This window comes from Cyprinus carpio, chromosome B22 (assembly GCF_018340385.1).
Source record: "Cyprinus carpio isolate SPL01 chromosome B22, ASM1834038v1, whole genome shotgun sequence".
Lineage (NCBI taxonomy): Eukaryota > Metazoa > Chordata > Actinopteri > Cypriniformes > Cyprinidae > Cyprinus > Cyprinus carpio.
In genome coordinates this window covers 2,647,659-2,665,971 of record NC_056618.1, presented here as the reverse complement: position 1 = coordinate 2,665,971, position 18,313 = coordinate 2,647,659, and positions in this window count along the sequence as shown.

Here is an 18,313-nt window from a genome sequence, read left to right as displayed (position 1 = left end):
CAGACTCAAAAGGCTACAACAAACAGATACTTTTGAAGAATGCTGGTTAATCAAAACCAACAAGTTTGTCCTGGGTAGACGACATAAAGGGAGTAAATGAGATTACATTTTTGGGTTAACGTAGCTCTTTAATTAGGATGTATAACACACTTTAAAAATTTCAATACTGGCATACAGCCTTGTATAATGTCAGCTAGAATTAAATGAGTAAATGGTAATACTAAATGTTAATAATAAATGGTAATAAATGCTCCTGCTCCATTACAAGCGTTATAACAAGCGCAAGGTTGGGGGTTTTCGATTCCCCGGGAACACAAGGATAGGTAAAAAATTGGATAGCTGAATGCACTGTAAGGTCGCTTTGGATAAAAGCGTCTACTAAATGCATACATTTAATAAACAACATGTGCTATAATACAGTATAAATTTAATAAACATCAGTTTGGTGTATCTCAGTTATACGCTCCTTTAGTAATATATATGTTTGCATTATGTGCTCTTTACAGGTGCAGAAATGAAAGCTCCCAAGCAAAGATCTCACAGGACTAAGAATGCGGAAAGACATGCTGCACAATGACTCACAATGAGCAAACAACCAAGATCAGTATTCATTGATTAGACTTAAAAAATTATTAATAATAACAGTGAGGTTAATAATTATTTAAATTATTTTACCAAGTACAAAATGTTTCATGTCCAAACGACTTTGCCATTACCAATGTGTTTTTCAAATGGTAGGGAAAACAGAAAACTGGTTATTTTGACAAATGAGGACACCACAAAACAGTAAAGCATTCTAAAATGTATTGCATATGACATGAGGGGGAAGACTGCAGCTATCTCACAATTAGGTCTGAGGAGAATTATATCATTCTAAGTGATATTAGCAAAAACGGAGCTAAAGGCAATCAAGAGTATATGAGGAAATGTTTACATATTTTCAAAAAGATTACATAAAGAATATAAATAATGTTTTTTTTTTTTTTTTTTTAGCAGTCATATTTACATCTTCAAAGCATTCATTCAGAGGACCAGGAAGAACATAAAATCGGTAAAGATGGAGTTTATTGAAGATTACAGTGAGATCAAAAGTGATCCAGACCCCCTTCAGAGTGAAACATGAAGATACTGAAGAACCAACAGGTTGGTGATTATTCCTGATTCTTCAGTAATTGATTTGTGAAATATTAAGTGTTTATAAAACTTAAAGCAATTATATGGGCTTAAATGTATTGGTCCAAAAAAAAATAAAAAATAAAAAAATACCTTTCAGGGGGGATGGTGTGGTATTTCTTTGGTTGAGTGTCCCTGGTCCTGTAGCTAAACTTTAAACAATGCTTACAAAATTTGTCTAATTTTTAAAAACACATTCTTTGTTTAATAAAAAATAGATATAGATATTAAATGAATGATTATTTAATAGACTGTGGTGTGCGTCTGGGGCCTCAAACAAAGCAGAATATTTTTAGAAAGCCCCCCCCCATCCCTTTTTTTCTCCATACAATGAAGCACAATAACTGACATAATAAAAGCCATTTGTTTTTTATTTTTTTTATTTATTTTACTGAAAGATTAAAAACATTACTATTGAGTGTTTTACCGTTGTTTTACACTGCTAAAAGTGATACAACTAATTATGTTCAGGAATGCACATTAATTATGCAGAAATAAAGTGATATTTACCAACTATTTCACACACAAAAAAAAAATATGATACAGATACTTATTTCAGTCACGTAATGTTTCTGTGTTATTTATAATACAATACAGTACAAATAGTGGTGGAAAAGAGTACTAAGAAATTGTACGTTAAGTAAAAGTATTGCTACTTAAGGAGCTAATTTACCTGAGTACTGAAAAATAATATTGACTCAAAGTCAGAGTAAAAAAATTAGCTTTGATAAAAAAACTACTCAAGTTACTGCGTTACAAAGTACTTTAGTATATTTTCTATTTTTATTACCCAAAATAAGACGATGTGAGCATTATGGAGCAGCGTGGTTAACCCTAATCTTAACAGTAATATACTGTAATGTCTGTTTCACAAGTTGAGACCCAGGAAATCCTTTATATGGATAATGCATCAGATATCACCTACAGCTGAATAACATCCAGATATAGACGCTTTGCTGATGAAACGTGAAAGACAATAAACACACAACTGCAATGCAACGCTAATTGTCATAGCGTTGTCGACCAGTAATGAAATTTTATAAACAAATATTTTTTGTCTCACTGTGCATAAAGAAGCAAACAGGAACCCCAGAAGCTTACTTTCAAACACAACTGATGTTATATAGTAATTTTGGAGCTGAATATGACTTTAATCTCATAAATTGTCAGGTTTGACACTGTTAAGCAAATATACTAGATACAAGCCTATCCCTGTTGCCAGGAGCAACTGTTTTATAATAAAAGTACATTCACGTATAAGATTAGGTGGTTGTTTTTAAGAAGGACAAGAGCAAAGAAGGGTAATGAAGGTTTAAAAGAAATGAAAAGGTCTAAAAGAGTGTGAATAGAAATGGTGACAATTAAAAAAAATGGGGGGGGGGGGGGGGGGGGGGGGGGGAGGGGAGGATGTGGGGGGGTGGGGGGAGGGGGGGGGGGGGGGGGTGGGGGGGGGGGGGGTGGGGGGGTGGTAAAGGTTGTGCCCATCGTTTTTGAATTTTAATTATTCCAATTTCTTGTCACAATTCCTAATCTCAATTCCAATAAAGGTAAAAATAAATATCTAAATAATTAGAAAATAATGAAAAAATCTTAGATATCATCTTATTGCAAATATTTCATAGTTAGCTGATTACTATGAATGAGAATCAACAGGCTAAAGAACACTTTTCCACAAGGATTTGTTGTAGCAGAGGGGAAAACAGCCTGAGAGTCTTCTTTGACATGAATGGTTCAAATCACATTGAAAGAATAGTTTGTAATAATAACAAGGTGGACTCTAGGGACATTTGGTAGAAAAAAAACAAAAAAAACCAAAACAAAAGCAAACGCATTTTATTTAACATGTTAACCCAAACACACAGTCTTGGGAATCTAAAATCTTTTCCATTTCTGGAATAGGATGCTTCAGGTCAGGAATCATCCAGTGTTATAAATAAAATTTTGATTCCTTTGTGTGCATTTTAATTTGACTTTAAACCATTCAAGCACAAGAAGACTTGCTCTGTTTTCTGTACTGCAACCACATAGGGGCATAGGTTAGCTATCATTTCAGAAATGAGGGGGGACATATTAAAAAAAAAAAAAAAAAAAAAAAAAAAGAACAACAAATGACTTTTGTCTAATTGACAGGCTTTATTTTTCTTTATGTCTTTTAATTGGCTAAGTCTGACGTACCTGCTTTTTTGGTTATTACTATAATTATTTTGTATGTTCTTGTTATTACTATAATTATTTTGTATGTTCTTTTTGTTTTTTTTTTTTTTTTTTTTTTTTATTTTTTTATTTTGTTTTTGTTTTTTTTTTTTTTTTTTTTGTTTTTTTGTTTTTTTTTTTTTTTTTTTTTTATAATATTTTTCTGTTTTACTAAAGACATTTTAGGACAATTGGGCTTGGCTTAAATAAACACATAAGGCAGAATAGTTCTAGATTGTTATATAATGTTTATGTCAGTAGCACTGCATTATTCTATTGGGCTAGTTTTGGGCTAGTTTTGAGTAGCTATTGGGAGAGTTTTGTTTGTGAAACCTGGCAACCCTGGCTCTCTGACTATTAAAATGAGTATAAATGAAACATGCACTAAACTGTTCACATCTTTCTCGTTTTGGATATGAATAAATCGTCTGGTCATACAAAGACTTTATGGTTTTTCTTCGCCATGTGCTCACACATCCAATGCACGCACACAGAAAAAAATGATTTAAAATGCATCTGATTGGACAGAAAAAAAAAAATGATGGTTGATCTATCAGCCAGATGCACGTAAAAATGCATGTGCTCTTATTTCCATGTTGTTGTTAATGTTGAGGTTATTTTAGTTGTGTACATTTAGTTTAACTGCACTGTAAAAAGAGGGCGATTTTACCATTCAACTGAACTATGTGCATGTATTTTAGACACTTACACTATTCTTGCTCCATCCTTGCAATAACTGTGTCCTTCTATCAACCGAGTGTAATATCGACGGTATGACCCATTTTAGGAGCTGACAAAATTATGATTTAAAATAGAGCATAGCTCACATTTACTAAAATACTGGAACACTAATGATGCTGATTCAAAACAACAACGCAGGTGATTGACAGTCAAAACAAAGCGCGTTTTGAACAGCTGCCCCCAGGAAGTTTTGATTGGTTTTGCACCTGAGTCAGACCTGTCTGTTATTGGCTGAAATGCAGGGCTCCAACTAGGGTTGGGCGATGTCTTAAAAATTTGGCATCTGACGATGTCTACAGTGAAACATCGCGATGGACGATGACATCGGCGGGGGGATTGAAGGAGGGTGTGCCCGAAGCGTAAAATCCTTATAAGGGAAAATAAGTAACAATTCCTAACCACCGTGTCTACACTGGATGCTAGCAGTGCGGCGTGACAAAATACTACAGAACCACTGATCTATAATAGAGATCATTATATATAGATCAGTTAAATAGCTGCAACATCGTGATGTTCTATCAGCCATCGGCGATGGACGATGAACCTCATCTATCGGCCCAACCCTAGCTCCAACCTAGCAGTTTGAAACATTCCCGTCAAACGCCGGCTCACCCTGTTTCTCCATCGGCACTCCTTTGTCTTTTTTTGTTTTTGTACTTTGTACTTCTGGTAAAAAATAAAATGTAGCGAAGCTGAAATATGTGTATTTTTATTGTACTCAAGTAAAGGTAAAAGTAGCACAATTATACTCAAGAAAGTAGAAAAAATACAAATATACTCAAGTACTGTAACGAAAGTATTTGTAACTAGTTACTTTCCACCTCTAATTACAAAACACATGGGCGTTAGTCCACAAGCATGCACAAAATAAAATAAATAAATAAATAAATAAATAAATAAATAAAATATGTATTTTCAGGGTTTCAGCAAAAAGTGATTTAGACTCAACATGTAACATTGATTGAAAAATATACTGTATATATCTTTTCCCCATTCTGAACAATATTATAGATGATTCTTGTTAATTTCAATGTTGATTCAACAGTGCTGTAGAATGAACGTCAAGGCCATTGATTAAATATTCTGAAATCACAACCTTCTTTAGCGTTAGATCTGGGTGCAAAAGTGATATTGATCCAACAACATTTTGTAACATTAATTCAATGTAATTGGCATTTACACATTAGCATTGACTTAATATGTTTAAATGGTTTCATGTTATCTGGACCACTTTTCTGCAGGAACAGAATAGAGATTGTATAGTCAAAAATAAAGAACTCAAGTTGAAGAGGGATTTTTCAGTCCATGACTTTAATGCCCAAGACCTGCCTCCACAAGACCAACTTGTTTCAACAGGATTATATGCAGATAAATAACAAATAAAGTACTGAAATTTTTAGAAAACATTCTACAGTCAAAACTTTTCAATAAGCACAGTAGTAAAAAACACTGCACATAAAAATTAAATCAGCAAAAGCTATATGGATTAAACTATATGCTCATCTATATAAAGTGTCATAAACACCACTGTTAAAACCTTGATATTGACCAAAAGTAAATGTAGCCTATGAATTGATTCAGAAGCCCACTCCGCCAAACCCGTAATCAAAAGCTGCATTCATGGCGTTTCGTAGTCACTGTGATTTCAAGATGACACCCCCACATGACGTTCTGCTTGGAGCTGTTCACATCCTTGGACTCAGATTCGGACCTATCATACTATAAATGCCTAAACATATCAACTAATAAATCTGGGGTGGCCAGGTACAAGCTGTAGCTCTCAGAAAACTCAAGTTCACAATAATGAGTTCCAGGGCAGGTTTAGGGTGCCAGGGCCCCTGGGGTTTGAGGTTAGGTTTTGGCCCCTACCTATACACTACAAAATGCCCTCAATTAGAACATCATTATGGAGTAAAACAACTACATAAAAAATTTAAATATGCTTTGAGGTTTTAGTACAATTAATATGCAACATGTCTAGCCTAGTCAAAGTTTAGTTGTGATATTCCAATAAAATAAACAGCATGTGTTCTCTCAGTCATGAGATCAAAACCCTAAAATAAACGCTGATTACAAAAAAGCCAGAGATGGGGTTAAAAAATATATATATATATAATATATAATAATATTATATATTATATATATATATATATATATATATATATATATTATATATATATATATATATAATTATTAGCCGCATTTTTGTATATATATATACAAAAAAAAATCGTAATTGGAAGCTGTTAGCCCCGACTGGCATATTTAACTTTGACAAAATGCGGCTAATAATTTTTGACCGGCATATAACTGAACAAATCAAACATAAACGGGTTTTAAAGCGGGAAATGGCTTCAGCTCAGTCAAGCCCAATGTTAAGTCTCGAAGGCCATGACGAGTTTTACAGGTTGGTATTAATCAAAGTAATTACGATGTGTCGTGAACACACCTGAACAAGTTCATCAGAGTCAGGATTAGGCTACTTGCCTACAGGCAGCTGAGTTTCAGAGGTGGAGTTGCATCTGACCGCTTTAAAACCCTCCTGACCATCCGATTCAGCACGTTTTCCAGTCGATCGTCGAGATGATGACAGCTCGGGTGTGCTGCTCGTTGATTGCTGTTTTGTGTATACTTGAGCACAACAGACGCCAAAGAACATGTCAAAGGTGATTTTTTTTTTTTAAATTCCTTTAACTTCATTTACACAGCGCGAAGAAAATATGTAAATAAGTAGGCTACACATACAAATTTTGATTTCATGCACGTCATATAAATATCACTACAGATGTTCAGTTGAAATTAAACTTTACATGGTGTAGTTTAAATAGCCTAATAAAGTTTTTCTTTAAGTTTGTTTAAAGTTATTTATCTATTAAGTAAGTTTTTCTCTTAAGATCAGAGTTTATATGATCGCATATCATGGGTTTTAGGCATATGTGTTCTGTCTGATTTGCTACAAACTATATTTAGATTTATTTTTTGTGAATGAAAATGGTAAAATGGCTAAAACAGTAGGCTTACTGTGATTGTGATGGTGTGCTCAAGCAAAAATGGTGCTAAATAGCACTATACAGCCCCAAAGGTTTTTTTTTTTATTTATTTATTTTTTTTTGTCTGTGTGTGTGTCACAGTAGCCTAGAGCGGCCAGTGATTCTCTGGCTCGTAATCATAGGGGAGCCTCTTTTGGCACTATAACAAATTATGACTACATAACGCAAAGCAGTTATATAATTTATAAATAACAATGGTCCCGTCATGAAACATTAGCAAAACGAATTTTAGTGTAAACTGTTCGTAAAGCCATTCTGACGTAAACTTGAATTCACGAAATATTATATCGTTGGTAAATAAAATGTAGGCTGCGCCCTGATCCCTACCACATGTAAACCGTGCGTAAAACGTTTTGTGATGCTTTTGGAAAAACTGATGGCACTGCATTTTTGATGCACTATAATATTTCACAAGTGAATATTTCACAAACCTGAGAAGCGAGTACAAAAGATTCCACAGCGTTCCTGACATGCAACTTGCGTAACTAATTTATACGCAGGGATTGCGCTAATTGTGAATGAGCGTGCATGCATGTCCCATTATAAATGACTGAATTCATTAACATGCAACACATCAAATTACGAAGTGTTTGTTACTCCCTGAGGAGCGTTATCGAGATTGTCTGTTTAATGGACCCGATTAGTTCTAATTTATTTCTGCAAGTTTTTTAATGAGTATAGCCTTTTTTATTGAAATTTGTCAATTACAGTAAATGACTGACTTTCATAAACACCTCCTGGACCTACTGTCTAGCTCTTATCAGTTTACATATTCATTCAAAGACAACAGCCAATCACGTCTTGCCTTTCTCTCATCCTCCAATCCCAGATAGAACACACACGTTTGTAAAGATGTCTGTTAAAGATCGTTTTATCTGGAAAGCATCTGCTGTGTACAAACATCTGATGGAAATCTTTCAGACGTCAGTTTTACATGCATTCTAAATCATAAAGACCTTAAAACAAATGTGTGTTTGCATTTTGACTGGAAACGCTCTAAAATAGCTTGCAGATATTCCTCCTTCACATAACTTAAAACGTTTTAACGTTTTAACGTGTGTGTGTGTGTTTAAAACCCTTTACCCAAAACTAAACTTTCAAGGACTAGGGGCATTGGAGTGGCTAAGGTGCTATATAGTGTAGAAGATTTTTTTTATTAAAGTAGGAATTAATCATGTACAATAACATGTGAATATAGCTAGAAGTTATTCTACTATTAAAATGTATTCACCTGTGTGTATAGATGCCTGCATAAGAATGTATAGGGGCCTGGATGAGAATGGAATGTGCAGACAATTTGTATGGTAAAGCTGCACATCTTGTTTTGACATTTGAATAAATATATATGATAGGGCCTCAACTCAACAAAATATTGTTCATAAACATAACAAACCAAACTAAACCTATCCTCTCCACTACATCATCAAAACAAAACTACTTACACAGAGTCACCCGCCTCCATTATCTCACCAACATACGATTTAATATTATCCGTAGAGTCCCTCGACCTCATTGTCTTTAATGAAGTATCTTCTGGCATCAAAACCTCAAGACTTTGATTTGCTATTAACGTTCTGCACACAACCGACCACATAACTGCATTATACAAATTTGAGCGAGAATAGCAGCACACTTTATCTTTATTATACTTATTTATTAATTATTTTTATTTTTTTTTTTTTTGTTAGGTGTTTTGTATATCAGCAAAGCCAGGAGTATGTCCTATATTCAGTCTTGATGGAGCAGTGTTTATAGCATTTGGAGTTGTGTTCCCATGTACCTCAGCTGTCCCGAATGATGAGAATGCTGCAGCAATGGATTGGTGGACATCAGTGTATGGCTCCATATAAAGGTATTTATATTGTTACATTAATGTGAATTAAATGATTTCACATTTTTAAATGCAGTGAGGCATTCCGTGATCTGCTTTCTCTATCATGTGTTTGTATAACAGAAAAGCCCGGGGTATGTCCAAAAAATCAATCTTGAAGATGACATGTTAGGAGTGTGTGCTGAGTTGTGTTTTCCCAAGACGGTCACGGTCCAGATGATGAAAATGCTGCAGCAATGGATGTGGACATCAGTGTATGGCTTCCATCTATAGGTACCATTATACTAATGAATTGATCAGTTTTTTTTTTTTCCCCATTACAGTGATTGAGGCATTCAGCACTCATGTGATCTGCCTTTGTTGTCATGTGTTTGTGTAACAGTTAAACCAGGAGTGTGTCCAAGGAAAGTACTTGGAAAAGGATTGTGTAAAGAGTTGTGTGTCGACGACATTGACTGTCCGAACGATGAGAAGTGTTTGCAGCACTAAATGTGGACATGAATGTACACCTCCATTTAAAAGGTATTTGTTCTACTGATCTTGGGTCTCCAAATACAACCGTTTTTGAGTTTATTCTAATTATTTTCAATTGTGCAAAGTAACTGAATTGGCCCATAACACCCATTTCAACTGTATTGTCTTTCAGGAATGATTAATACTATTTGAAATACAAATTACTCTAAAAGTAAAACTTGTTTATGGTTTGAGTGTTGTAGTGTGTTTGAGTTTTGAATGCATCTGACTGAAACTAAATCTGACTACTATGTTTCCATGCAGTGGGCCCTGTGTCTATGTCTCAAACCCAAATGTGTGCTGATAAAACTCTTCCCAAGATGATCCGTATCCTGCCCAGACAGAAGTGTTGCCTCAACCACCATGTGCATAACCGCTAACTATGCCCAAGTCTAGGCCATCATTAAATCTCATATTTTTTTTTTTTTTTTCCTCTTTCCTCATTGCTGTACTTTTAATTTCATTAAATCTCATAGCTTAGTGAAACGTGTGTCTATATTGAATGTTGCTGGGATGAAGTACAAATACCAGAAATTAAACCAAGATTGCATGGTAACCCTAATGTGAGAGAAATGTAGTATGTCTAAACACTGGTTTAATAGGAGTCGATATGCCTCTGAACACTTTCAGATTTTTATTTATTTTTTTAAATCTAGTCCGATTAATATACTTGACTTCAAAAAAAATCAAATGATTTTAAAGACTAAAATCTGTCAAGTGTCATTTTTTATAAACCTGTTTTTTGTGTGCAAACCTACCCAAAGCAATGTAGTAGGCAGGGACTAAAAGGGTAAAATAAATCAGTCACCTTCTGACTCAAAAGCAGACTGAAGTGCCAGAAAAGACACACACAAAAACAGAACCAACCCCCCCCCCCCCATTATTTCTGGGTGAATGTGATCCAGTTCATTCAAGGGAGAAGGAAGAGGTCAGAGTCAGCGTAACTGAGGCTTGTGGCAATTTATTCAGTTCGTCAAAACAATAAACAGGCGTGATCATGTGCAAACAAATAAACTCCAAGTACGTTAGCTGTATTCTTCTCCAAGACACACCACTTAGTTGAGGCCACAATTCCTCAGTCGCTTTCCCCTCCTGCCACTTCTGCATCGCCATGGCTTTTTACTATACGGTCTCTCTCCAACGCCAATCACCTGCAAGTAGAAGCAGGTGAATGCATGTCTTCTACAGCACTTGACCAAACGTACTCAACCCGCTCGTCTCCCTCCGAATGTTGCCCTCCTGCTGCAGACCCTTTAAAACCACATACCCCCCACCGCCCGACTCAGGCCAGGGAGCCGTCCAGGCATGCAGCCCCCATCCCATTCCGTGGAGAGGAAGTCCGCTACAGCAGCATCTGCGCCCCTGGCCTGTGGATAACCTTTAGCTTAAAAGCTGGAGTGCCAGATACCAACGGGAATATCTGTGCGTTGGTATCCTTCATGCAGTGGAGCCACTGCAGGGGTGCGTGGTCTGAATCAGAGGGTAAATTCTCGCTCCGACAGGAGATAAGTCGCGGAGGATGAGCACAACCCTCCGAATATCGCCCCGCCCTAGTTGCAGGAAGGGGGTAAGGGGGTACTGACGTGAGGAGATCGGATGGACGGCATGGTAGCAGTGCCCTGCAATTGGCCATAGCCACTCCCCCCCGGGCAGCACTTTTGCGCCAGTGGTAGGACCTCTTGGATCAGCCCACCCCGTCCCCTGGGTGAAACTCAGGGAAGGATACCTGAAGGTACCTGGGCAAAGGGGACAGGGTGAGAGGAAACGGAGGGATTGGGGGAGAGATTGAGACAGATGGCAGGGGGGGGTTTCTGCAGACCTCCTAGGCATGCCCCATGCTTATCCTCTGCCAACTGGATGGCCAGGTCTAGTTCCTCAGGAGACTGCTGATAAACTGCTCCAACTCATTCTGCTGTCTTCCTCAGGAGACTGCTGATAAACTGCCAAGGATTTGCTCGACGATGCCTCCCCTGGACAGTAGCCATTTGCAGCAGGTGTCCTGGAGCTGTTGAGCCAAAAAAAAAGGGCCGGCCACTCTTGCCCAGATCCAGCGACCGGAATCGCTGGGACTGGAGGATGAGACACAACGGCCAGTGTTCCTTCTGCCAACCACATGCTTTGGCAGACTTTTCAAAGAGGTCCATGAACGCCTCTGGACCACCCTTGCCCCCCATCATATCAAGGGGAACATTCACATTGGCCAGTGCTCCTTTGGCCATCCACAGGCTTCCGCTGATTTCTCGAATAGATCAATAAACACCTCTGGATTATCTTGGGTCCCCATCTTGTTCAAGGGCACATGAGTGGGCATCACTGTCCCCATCTTGTTCAAGGGCACATGAGTGGGCATCACTGGATTTCGTGAAGGCAGTCCCCCTGCCCAAACCTCCTGGTCCATTCAGCTCCGGAACAGCTCATGGTCCTCCTGCTGTTCCTGCACTAGGGTGATGAAACAGTGCTCCTGGTCGTCTCGCATGTCCAGCAGCATTTGGTGTTCCTGATGGAGGCCTGCAAGTGACTGGATGACTAACGCAAACGGCGAAGTTGCCCGTGACTGCATGATGGCAGTGGCTTTGCTTCTTCCTTCCCAGGTTTCGGCACCAGTGTGATATAGTTCATTCAAAAGAGAAGGAAGAAGTCAGAGTTGGCATGACTGAGGCTTGTGGCAATTTATACAGTTTGTCAAAACAATAAACATAGGCGTGATCACTAGGCACGATCACACACACACACATCAACTAACCTAAAGTCAGAGTACACTGCTCTGTATTCTACTTCACAACACCACCTTAGTTTGGGGCCACGAGTCCTCAGTCGCTTTCTCTCTCTACCAATGTCTGCAACACCATGGCTTTTTTTACAGTCTCACCATGCCAATCATGTAAGTAAGAAGCAGGTGACTGTTATTCTGCACTTGACCTCTTATTCGCCACCGCTCATCTCCGACCGCTCCCTCCCACTGTAAACTCTGCTAAACCACATCCCCTAGCCACAGTGAACTTTCCGGTTAAGAAAATTTATCTAAGCAACTTCAAAAAGTTTTGAAAGGCAAAATTAGACCATACCCATTTAATCCGTATCAATCTACAAGCATTTGATTGCCTCATGAAATCTGTTTTTAAAATGTCTTTATCAAAATCAGATTATATCATTCTATTTGGAATTTACTAGGTGGTTTATATTGTGGATGGACAGTCAGTGAGTTGGTACGGAACCCCTAAGGGACCTGGTGGTGGAAAAAATAATTGTTATATTGCAAAACTTTTTCACGCTCAACTGAAACCGCACCAGAGAATTCATGTTGGTAAAATTTTTAAACTAGTTGAACAAATCATGAAAGTAAATTACACACTGTGACAAAAGATTTAATAAAAGTTTATTTGATCCCAAACATGACTTACAGGTCCATCTTGGAAACCTTTTAATCCCTAATAAATTCTATTTGATCCCAAACATGACTTACAGGTGCTGGTCATATAATTAGAATTCATCAAAAAGTTGATTTATTTCACTAATTCAATTCAAAAAGTGAAACTTGACTGACTTGACAGTTGTCCAAAAGATGACCACTGACACCTTGCAAAAGGAGGGCAAGACACAACAGGTCATTGCAAAGGAGGCTGGCTGTTCAGAGACCTCTGTTGTCCAAGCACATTAATAGAGAGGCGAAGGAAGGAAAAGATGTGATAGAAAAAGTGTACAAGCAATAGGGATAAACCGCACCCCTGGAGAGAATTGTGAAACAAAACCCATTCAAAAATGGTCTACTACAATTCTTCGGTTTGTAGTAGGCCTATTATTGTCTGTCTACATTATTAACCGTCTCAAGGAAAAAAAAATAAAAATCCCCAAAATCCTTTGAGAATCTGATACACTGAAGGCTGGGTGATAATTGAACATGCAAAACTGTGTGTAACGTGAGAACCCTTCACCTGTTGGAGAAATCTGCACAATTGGAGGTGAGAAGATTCATCAAAAGAGGCAAGAAAGTCAAATGGCCAGTTTTTAATTAGAAATATTGCCTAAATTAATGAATTATTGCAATATTGAGTGTATACTGTTCACTAATATCTGTCTTGCCTGCCACCTACTGCTTACTTATGACTGGTTCACTGGGGACCTAATGTCTCTTAAGTCTCACGTTGGCCTTGTCTTGCCTGCCACCTACTGCTTACTTATGACAAAAAGGGTAGTTCACTTAGTCCTTACTAATATCTGTCTTGCCTGCCACCTACTGCTTACTTATGACAAAAAGTGTAGTTCACTTAGTCCTCCCCGTAGTCCCTTCCCGTACAATTTTCTAACACCAGCGATAGACAGAAATCAGAAGGTCTCTGATGATGTGACTACTGCTCCTACCATTCATGAGCCTTCAATTTGACCTATCCTGGCTGTAGATTTTGCGATAACAAAAGGCTTCCGTCACAGTTTACTAGTCATAATGATTTCAGGAGAGTTCAGAATAAATCCAATATAACATTTTATTAATATTCATTTAAAATTGTATCATGCCAGTTACACAAAGAAACAATTAGAAGCCAATTTAGAAAAGTTGCTATTGTGAATCATATTGTAGCCGCCCACTCCTGTACATAAACATTGTAGCCATATGGGAAACAGCAAGTGTTCCACGCAGGAGACAAACAAATTAAACAAAGTCACACATGTAACAGTTATCCTAATTTAACATGAGACATATGGTCTAAAATGCATAGCCAAAACAAAGGTGTTTTGGAGAATAAACCTAACTAGCCTATGTGCACATGTAATAGAACAAACAACTATACAGTGTGCTCTATGGGCACAATGTGTTTAACACAATTACATTTTGAATAAAATGAAATGTATACCTGACTTCAAGAAGATATATAGCATGGAGCATATGAAATACACTCCACATTAGGGGCTGATCTGACTACAGAATCGTGCAGTTGTGTTTTGTCACTTCCCTTAAATTACTCAGACCAGACAACAAAGAAATATTTAAATCAGTTGTAAAAACATAAAAATACCTTTTGGTTGTTAGGTTTGGTGATCCAGGGTCAGACCTGGCTGGAGATCAATAAACATTCTCACAGACCCCTAAATGGAAAGTTTATGATCATGAATTCTGAAAATAGTAAATGTTTTATGTGAGCATAGCAACAAGGTTTCTCGGCATTTCTCTGTCAACTGTTGGTGACCTGGAGCATGTACCCAGTTGAAGGGACTGACGAGCAAATGGTCTTTCTTCCAGGTCTTCTTATCTGATAAGAGTTCCTGAGTGTTTGGCTTCATAAGGAGATCAAAGATAGTTCCGGAGTTTTGAGTTCTTGAGCAGGTAATTTCATAAGGAAATAATTTCACTCCTTGTAGAATTACAGAACCCTCAGACACTTTGATCTTCTGAGATGGACAATGCACATACAGCGCATTAAACATACCAACGTCTGTTTCCACATCTCACTGAGAGAAAACATCTCTCACATATGCACTGGTTCCTCCTCATCCCCTTTCCCTCCCCTCACCCTACACTCAGCTCACTCAGAATGGTCAATAGTAGAATATAATGTTCTACATGAATGCAGGTGATATTAGCAGTCATGTTTGGTATCATTTTAATGACCCAGGGTGTCTGGTACAATGGTCTCATTCTTACAAAAAGTAAACTAAAAGGTGATACAGATCCTATCATACAGTTAAGACATATTTGGCTCATTAAAGAGGGTGTGCCATTTGACAATTGTTGTGGTCAGATGAAAAGTACTGAAATCCTGCAGTGCCCGCAAGGTCCCCCAGCTCAAGAAACCATATGTACAGCCCTGGCTGAAGTTTGTCAATGAACATCTGAATGATTCAGAGGAGAATTTGGTAAAAGTGTTGTGGTCAGATGACACCGTGTTTGGAGGAGGAGGAATGCTGCCTATGACCCCAAGATCACCATCCCCACCATCAAACATGGAGGTTTTTGGGGGTGGCTTTGGGGTGCTTTTCTGCTAAGGAAACAGGACAACTGCACCGTCTGCTTCAAAGGAACAATGGGTTTTGGGTCAGGGCATTGAAGCCAGCCAGGGCATTGAACGGGGGAAGGCATTGGCCTAGTGGTTAGAGAGTTTGACTCCTAACCCCAAGGTTGTGGGTTTGAGTCTCGGCAATACCAAGACTGAGGTGCCCTTGAGCAAGGCACCAAACCTCCAACTGCTCCCTGGGCGCCGCAGCATAGATGGCTGCCCACTACTCCGGGTGTGTGTGTGTTCACTGCTGTGTGTGTGCACTTTGGATGGGTTAAATGCAGAGCACGATTTTTGAGTATAGGGGTCACCATACTTGGCTGTATGTCACCTCACTTTTTTTTTTCTTTTCTTGACAATGGGTCATGGATGGGTCTTCCAGAACACACAGCCAAGACAACAAAGGAGTGGCTCAAGAAGGTTGCCTAGCTAGTCTCCAGACCTTAATCCCATAGAAAATCTGTGATTTAGAATGTATGTAAAATGGACATCTTAACGATGTTTATCAGATGTTCCAGATCAAGCAATCTTTAAAAGACGTCTGCAGATGTATGTATATTTTACTGATATTAATGGTAATTGTTGGATTGTTGGATTTGTTTGATTTTTTTTTTTTTTTTGTCTGTTGGATGATTAGCTAATTAGTTTACTAATCATGTCAGGTGTGATGGATCATATTGATAAAAACTATACTCTTCTGAGCACTTGTTGTTTGCCTGACAAAGACCTTAGGGTTGAAATGTTGTGTTGATATTAATAATTTGATTTTTGAGAGCAATCGTGGCAGTGTGCCGATTTTTTTTTCTATTGATAGCAATATATTTAACAAGATGATGTAACATGTTTTGGATGGGATGCTTATGATGAGGCAGAAGGAATTGGAATTTTTGATTTTCAAAGTTAGTCTAGGGTGACCAAATGTGCCATTTTCTGGGGGACACAGAAGGATTTATATGTTGCCTAAAATAACCAGGTTTTTGGACTGATTGTGCTGCGCAGTTTTAGCTCTACCTTGCCTCAATACACCTGCTGGGAAGTTTTTAGTATGCCTATTAAGAGATTGATAGATGGTTCAGGTGTGTCTTAAGCCCTATTCACACAGGCAGTAGTATAGTATCCTAGGACCCTCATGGTGATTTAGAAATGACTCAAATTTACAGACTTATCTTCCAAAAATGATCATCACCGGTTTGCATAAATCTATTAATCATAAACGAAGAATGTTCCATGCTGCTATACATGTCATCCATCTCCATCTAATATTTTATGTTTTTGCTCTTCTGGTAGCATCCAGCTTTCTTTTTATGGAAGTGCAAATTGTATAGCAGGATAGTGTACATAGTGTATAGTGTAACAACCACTTATGTTCTCATTCACATGTCAAAGTCTTCCACCTGGTTCGCTGGACCCTCCTTCCCACTGTTATGGTTAAAGGCATGCCTAACCTCTTCGGCTTTATATCTCATTTCTGCTGTAATTTGCTCTTCACTCACCACCTGGAATTGTTTCCCACTCCTTAAGCTGCAGGCCCATTACTCCACCATTTTGAAAAAATCTGTCCCGTAAACCGATCCTAACAACATTTCATAATCTCTGTCCCATTTCTAATTACCCTTCCTTTCCAAAATCCTCTAAAAAAAAATTGTACTACTTCAACTTCACCCTCATTAACTTAATAATCTCTGATGAACATACACAGAAACATACACTACATAAAAAACAAAAATAAACTACATTATAAAAAACACTAATGACGCATTCTCTTTGTCCAGCTACAATCTTTTAGTTCCCAACCTTCTTCCGTTAATACTGGTGTGCCTCAGGGTTCTGTCCTGAGACCCCTTCTTTTCATTATTTATCTTCCTCTTGGCAATATATTTTGGGAATACAACATCCTATTCACTGTTACGCAAATGACACCCAACTCTTTCTCTCCAGCAAACCTAATTCCACTCTTCCTTCTTCAGCTCTCACTGACTGTCTCAACAAACTTAAATCCTGTTTTTCTTCTAATTTTCTCACAAACACTAAACAGTGAAAAACGGGAATTTATCAACTTTATCCAAAAAATAATAGTTTTTCGCTTTCTCTTTTTCTCTTTTGATAATTCCTCTGTCTTCCCTTCTCCTCAGGTTAATAGTTTGGGTGTTCTCCTGGACAGTACACTGTCATTTCAATCACATATAATAAAATCACCGGTACACCTATTTTCATTTACATAATATTAACGCGCCTTCGCCCTTCCCCTTACCCCTCATACTACTGCTTTTCTTGTTTATAGTCTTGTCATCTCCTGCATGATTATTGGTAATTATCTTCTCTTTGGTCTCCTCACACAAATCCCTCTATAAGCTTTCCAATGCTTCAAAAACTCAGCAGCCCCCATTATCGCTAGAATCCCCCCCTTTTACTACGTCACCCCTGTTTTACAGCAAGCTTTACTGGATTCTTGTTAAGTGTTTCACATTGACTTTAGATTCTCTTGTTCACTTTCAATGTTAATCCATAAATCTTGCCCTTCATATCTGTCCGAACCATCGTCCATATCCAATACTCCCCTCTTGCTCACTTTGATCTGCTTCTTCTCTTCACCTCAATGATCCTTTGCTCGCCTCTCCACAATGGGGAGAAGGGCATTTTGCTACACTCATTCTTCATTCTCATTGCTACTAATTCATTACCACCAGATATCAGAAAATACCAGGTGCCTTCTCAAAAAATTAGATATTGTGAAAAAGTTCATTATTTTCCATAATGTAATGATAAAAATTAAACTTTTCATATATTTTAGATTCATTGCACACCAACTGAAATTAATTTCG